The sequence below is a fragment of the Hyperolius riggenbachi genome, chromosome 8, assembly GCF_040937935.1.
Source record: "Hyperolius riggenbachi isolate aHypRig1 chromosome 8, aHypRig1.pri, whole genome shotgun sequence".
NCBI classification, from domain to species: Eukaryota; Metazoa; Chordata; class Amphibia; order Anura; family Hyperoliidae; genus Hyperolius; species Hyperolius riggenbachi.
The window spans coordinates 226,821,739-226,828,812 of NC_090653.1; positions in this window are offsets into that span (position 1 = coordinate 226,821,739).

A 7,074-nucleotide genomic window follows, 5' to 3' on the forward strand; every position below is an offset into this window, starting at 1 on the left:
GGTCAGCATTGGCAGCTGGCTGTACAGAGGGCTGCTGAACCTCAAGCCTGAGGTTCATTTTGCGGTGCCTTTTACAGCAGCGCAACATAGTTCACCAATGAGAATCTCACTAATGAGTAAATTGCTCGAGAGCAAAATCAATCGTCTTCACTTGTGCAAGTGGAGACAAAAGTGAGCCTCTCAATGCTCAACCTCTGCTTATATACACACACGGCTATTATGACATCACTTCCCTGACATCACCAGAGGTAAACATGGGGCTATTATGACATCACAAGAGGGGCTCGGTGGAAGCAGATAGGACTTTCCGGCACTTTCCATCAGATTTTATGTTATACGTCAACACTCAAAATACATAAAAGTGGGCAGAGCCAGAACCGACCAATCAGATTTCTTTGCTTGATTTAAATGGGAACAATTAAAAAGGCTGCCATTCTCACAATATTGATGTCAGGGACCTCGAATATCGCAAATGTGGTCCCTGGGGGTTTCCACTTCAAGTTCTGAAAAAGTGGGCGTAGCCACCAGCAACCAATCAAATTTCATTCATTGATTTTCAATGGAAAAATATAAAACTGCTGCCATTTTTACACGTTAAATGCCAGCATTCACAAACTTTGGAGTGTTAGTCACTGGGTGACTGTGGTTCACAAGTAGGAAAAAAGGGGGCGGGGCAACAACAGCCAATCAGATTTCAGCCATTGACCTTAATGAAAAATGATAAACCACTGCTAAAATCACAGTTTAAATGCTAGGTGTCCCAAACTTGGCTCAGTTATTCACTGGGTGACTGCGGTCAAAAACAGGAAAAGTGGGTGGAGCCACTAACATCCAATCAAATTTCACCTATGCACTTCAATGTAAAACTTTCAAATACTGCCACTCTCACAGTTTTAAAGCCAGAGGTCCAAAACTTGGCACAGACCATGACATGGTGGTTAATTTTAAAATTTAGAAAAATGGGCGGAGCTTAAAACAGCCAATCAAATGTTACCTATTGCTATTCAATGTCAATATATAAGTTGCTGTCATTCTTTTACTGTTACTGGCAGGGACTTCAAACTTGGCACAGTCAGTCACAGGGGGACTGGGATTAAAATTTGAAAAGTGGGTGGGGCCAAAAATAGCCAATCAGATTTTCCCTATTGACTTCAATGGGAAAATGTAAACAGCTGTAATTCTCACTGTATTAAAGCCAGAGTTCCCAGACTTGGCACACTGGGTCACTGGGGTTAAAATTTGACAAGGTGGGCGGAGCCACATACAGCCAATCAGACACATAGCCAACATCCTGTGGTTTCTTCAGAAACGACACCATCTAGTTCTTCTTATTATTATAGGCGCCCCCCCCCATTTTCTATACGCTACTCCTCCTACAGTTTTAGGGGTAGAAGCGCCAAACAAGCGAAGTACGTTGCTTGTGCTTTATTAAGCGATCGCACCCTCCGGGCCCCTGCGGCGGACCCCGGAAGACCCCTTTTTTCGTATTGACTTTGACAGGGAAAAATTTAAAATCACTGCCACTCGTACAATTTTGAAGCTACACTCCCCAAACTCGGACCACATATGGTTGGTGTCACCCCAAATAAAAAGATGTATTTTGGGGGCTCACCCCAAATTAGGCGGAGCTACCAGCGGCCAATGAAAATTTAGCAAATTTCTATACGCTACTCCTCCCAGAGTTTAAGGAGTAGAATTCTGAAACTTTGCACACTTGTTCGGTTCATACCCGAATAGGTTGCTTGTGCTTTTTTAAGCAATTTCACCCTCCGGGCCCCTGTGGCGGACCCCCAAAGACCCCATTTTTCCCATAGACTTTCATTGGAAATTTTGAAACTTTTGCCACTCGTACAGCTTTGAAGTTACACTCACCAAACTTGGGTCACTTGGTCAGGGAGTGAAGCTGAAACATTCTGTCACATTTTGGGGACCCAAAAAAGTGGGTGGAGCCACAAACAACCAATCAGATTTTCCCTATTGACTGCAATGAGAAAATGTAAACAGCTGTAATTCTCAAAGTATTAAAGCCAGAGTTCCCAGACTTGGCATAGTGGGTCACTGGGTGACTGGGTTTAAAATGTATTAAAAGTGGATGGAGTCTACCACAGCCAATCAAATTTCAGCCATTAGTTTAAATGGGAAAAATAAAAATTGCTGCTGCTCTTAGACGGTTAATGGTAGGGTCCTGACACTTGGCACAGTTGGTCACTGGGGGACTGGGATTAAAATTCATAAAAGTGGGCAGAGCCAAAACCGACCAATCAGATTTCGTTAATTGATTTAAATGGGAAAAATTAAAAAGGCTGCCATTCTCACAATATTGATGTCAGGGACTTCGAATATCGCAAATGTGGTCCCTGGGGATTTACACTTCAAATTTTGAAAAAGTGGGTGGAGCCACCAGCAACCAATCAAATGTCATTCATTGATTTTCAATAGAAAACAATAAAACTGCTGCCATTTTTACACGTTAAATGCCAGCATTCATAAACTTTGGAGTGTTAGTGACTGAGTGACTGTGATTCGCAATTAGTAAAAAAAAGGGGGCGGGGTAACAACAGCCAATCAGATTTCAGCCATTGACCTTAATGAAAAATGATAAACTGCTGCTATTATCACAGTTTAAATGCCAGGTGTCCCAAACTTGGCTCAGTTACTCACTGGGTGATTGCGGTCAAAAAATAAATAAAAAAAAGTGGGCGGAGCCACTAGCATCCAATCAAATTTAACCAATGCACTTCAATGTAAAGCTTTCAAATACTGCCACTCTCACAGTTTTAAAGCCAGAGGTCCAAAACTTGGCACAGACCATGACATGGTGGTTAATGTTAAAATTTAGAAAAATGGGCGGAGCTTAAAACAGCCAATCAAATGTTACCTATTGCTAATCAATGTCAATATATAAGTTGCTGTCATTCTTTTACTGTTAATGGCAGGGACTTCAAACTTGGCACAGTCGGTCACAGGGGGACTGGGATTAAAATTTTGCAAGTGGGCGGGGCCAAAAACTGCCAATCAGATTTTCCCTATTGACTTCAATGGTAAAATGTAAACAGCTGTAATTCTCACATTTTTAAAGCCAGAGTTCCCAGACTTGGCACACTGGGTCACTGGGTGACTGGGGTTAAAATTTGGCAAGGTGGGCGGAGCCACATGCAGCCAATCAGACACATAGCCAACATCCTGTGGTTTCTTCAGAAACGACACCATCTAGTTATTATTATTAGCGCCCCCCATTTTCTGTACGCTACGCCTCCTACAGTTTTAGGGGTTCAAGCGCCACACTTTCCACACTTATTCGTCTTATAGTGAAGTACGCTGCTTGTGCTTTATTAAGCGATCCCACCCTCCGCGCCCCTGCGGCAGACCCCAGAAGCCCCCATTTTTCGTATTGACTTTGACAGGGAAAAATTTAAAATCGCTGTTACTCGTACAATTTTGAAGCTACACTCCCCAAACTCGGACCACATATTGTTGGTGTCACCCCAAATTAAAATAAGTATTTTGGGGGGCACCCAAAGTGGGCGGAGCTAGCACCAGCCAATGAACATTTAGCAATTTTCTATACGCTACTCCTCCCAGAGTTTCAGGAGTACAATTATGAAACTTTGCACACTTGTTTGGCTCATACCCGAATAGATTGCTTGTGCTTTTTTAAGCAATCCCACCCTCCGTGCCCCTGTGGTGGACCCCTGAAGACCTTATTTTTCCCATAGACTTTCGTTGGAAAACTTGAAACTTTCGCCACTCGTACAGCTTTGAAGTTACTCTCACCAAACTTGGGTCACTTAGTCATGGGGTGATGCTAAAACATTCTGTCACATTTTGGGGACCCCAAAAAGTGGGTGGAGCCACAAACAACCAATCAGATTTTCCCTATTGACTTCAATGAGAATATGTAAACAGCTGTAATTCTCACAGTATAAAAGCCAGAGTTCCCAAACTTGGCCCACTGGGTCGCTGGGTGACTGGGTTTAAAATTTAGAAAAAGTGGGCAGAGTCTACCACAGACAAATTTCAGCCATTCATTTAAATGGGAAAATGTAAAACTGCTGCCGCTTTTAGACAGTTAATAGCAGGGTCCTCAAACTTGGTACAGTTGGTCACCAGGGGACTGGGATTAAAATTCAGAAAAGTGGGTGGGGCCAAAACCAACCAGATTTCTTTCATTGATTTGTATGGGAAAAATAAAAAGGCTGCCATTCTCACATTATTGATGTCATGGACCTCGAATATCGCAAATGTGGTGCTGGGGGACATCAAGAATGAGAAGCTTAAGTTCAGTTACAATATACCTTTTAGTTTCAGAATAGAAGTCACCCAGCACTTCATCTACATCTGCAAGTGCACCAAGAGCTAACGCAACCTCCTCCATACTTTCTGTGGTCCCAACCACTCCTTCTCCTGAAGCACCCACAGATGTATCAACAGCAGCCTGCCCATCTGCCCCTTTCTCCTCCTGTTTATTCTCTTTACTTTTTATGTCATTTTCTACACAACTTTCTTTTTTTTCCACATCCACATTTTCATTTAAAGAAACATTTTCAATCACTTCATCTTCAATTAACAAATTCACACTACCATTCTCATTTTGCATTATCTCAATATTGCCAAACACGGTATCACATTTGACTCTAGTAAGCTTTACTTCCACCTCCCTTCCCTTCCCATCACTCTGCATAAGCAAATCACAGTTCCCTTTGGCTAAGGATACAGTTCCCAAAATATTTTACCAATTTTGGACCCCTGTAACTCTGGTTTGCAGAGATGTAGGGACCCCATCTTTGGAATCCAAGTCTAACAATATGTCTTCTACCTGCATGAGACATTTCGTGAAATTCAGATGTTGCTAACGGCCATGGCTGTGATTTATGTACGTCAGCATCACTACCATTGAAATAGCCCAAATAAACAGGTTTTTGTGACCCTAGGCTATGACCTCTTTGGCCTAGGGGCCCGAAACTCACCAGTCATGTTCCCCCTAAGGGTCCCTACAATGCTAGAAAATTTGCCACTGCTGAGCAATTGCCCTTTGAAAAGATGTGAGATTTTGGAAAGTGAAATAGGGAGGCAATAAAAGCCTATGGGGGATTTTGCCAATTTTGGACCCCTGTAACTCTGGTTTGCAGAGATGTAGGGACCCCATCTTTGGAATCCAAGTCTAACAATATGTCTTCTACCTGCATGAGACATTTCGTGAAATTCAGACGTTGCTAACGGCCATGGCTGTGATTTATGTACGTCAGCATCACTACCATAGAAATAGCCCAAATAAACAGGTTTTTGTGACCCTAGGCTATGACCTCTTTGGCCTAGGGGCCCGAAACTCACCAGTCATGTTCCCCCTAAGGGTCCCTACAATGCTAGAAAATTTGCCACTGCTGAGCAATTGCCCTTTGAAAAGATGTGAGATTTTGGAAAGTGAAATAGGGAGGCAATGAAAGCCTACGGGGGATTTTGCCAATTTCGGACCCCTGTAACGCTGGTTTGCAGAGATGTAGGGACCCCATCTTTGGAATCCAAGTCTAACAATATGTCTTCTACCTGCATGAGACATTTCGTGAAATTCAGACGTTGCTAACGGCCATGGCTGCGATTTATGTACGTCAGCATCACTACCATTGAAATAGCCCAAATAAACAGGTTTTTGTGACCCTAGGCTATGACCTCTTTGGCCTAGGGGCCCGAAACTCACCAGTCATGTTCCCCCTAAGGGTCCCTACAATGCTAGAAAATTTGCCACTGCTGAGCAATTGCCCTTTGAAAAGATGTGAGATTTTGGAAAGTGAAATAGGGAGGCAATAAAAGCCTATGGGGGATTTTGCCAATTTTGGACCCCTGTAACTCTGGTTTGCAGAGATGTAGGGACCCCATCTTTGGAATCCAAGTCTAACAATATGTCTTCTACCTGCATGAGACATTTCGTGAAATTCAGACGTTGCTAACGGCCATGGCTGTGATTTATGTACGTCAGCATCACTACCATAGAAATAGCCCAAATAAACAGGTTTTTGTGACCCTAGGCTATGACCTCTTTGGCCTAGGGGCCCGAAACTCACCAGTCATGTTCCCCCTAAGGGTCCCTACAATGCTAGAAAATTTGCCACTGCTGAGCAATTGCCCTTTGAAAAGATGTGAGATTTTGGAAAGTGAAATAGGGAGGCAATGAAAGCCTACGGGGGATTTTGCCAATTTCGGACCCCTGTAACGCTGGTTTGCAGAGATGTAGGGACCCCATCTTTGGAATCCAAGTCTAACAATATGTCTTCTACCTGCATGAGACATTTCGTGAAATTCAGACGTTGCTAACGGCCATGGCTGCGATTTATGTACGTCAGCATCACTACCATTGAAATAGCCCAAATAAACAGGTTTTTGTGACCCTAGGCTATGACCTCTTTGGCCTAGGGGCCCGAAACTCACCAGTCATGTTCCCCCTAAGGGTCCCTACAATGCTAGAAAATTTGCCACTGCTGAGCAATTGCCCTTTGAAAAGATGTGAGATTTTGGAAAGTGAAATAGGGAGGCAATAAAAGCCTATGGGGGATTTTGCCAATTTTGGACCCCTGTAACTCTGGTTTGCAGAGATGTAGGGACCCCATCTTTGGAATCCAAGTCTAACAATATGTCTTCTACCTGCATGAGACATTTCGTGAAATTCAGACGTTGCTAACGGCCATGGCTGTGATTTATGTACGTCAGCATCACTACCATAGAAATAGCCCAAATAAACAGGTTTTTGTGACCCTAGGCTATGACCTCTTTGGCCTAGGGGCCCGAAACTCACCAGTCATGTTCCCCCTAAGGGTCCCTACAATGCTAGAAAATTTGCCACTGCTGAGCAATTGCCCTTTGAAAAGATGTGAGATTTTGGAAAGTGAAATAGGGAGGCAATGAAAGCCTATGGGGGATTTTGCCAATTTCGGACCCCTGTAACGCTGGTTTGCAGAGATGTAGGGACCCCATCTTTGGAATCCAAGTCTAACAATATGTCTTCTACCTGCATGAGACATTTCGTGAAATTCAGACGTTGCTAACGGCCATGGCTGCGATTTATGTACGTCAGCATCACTA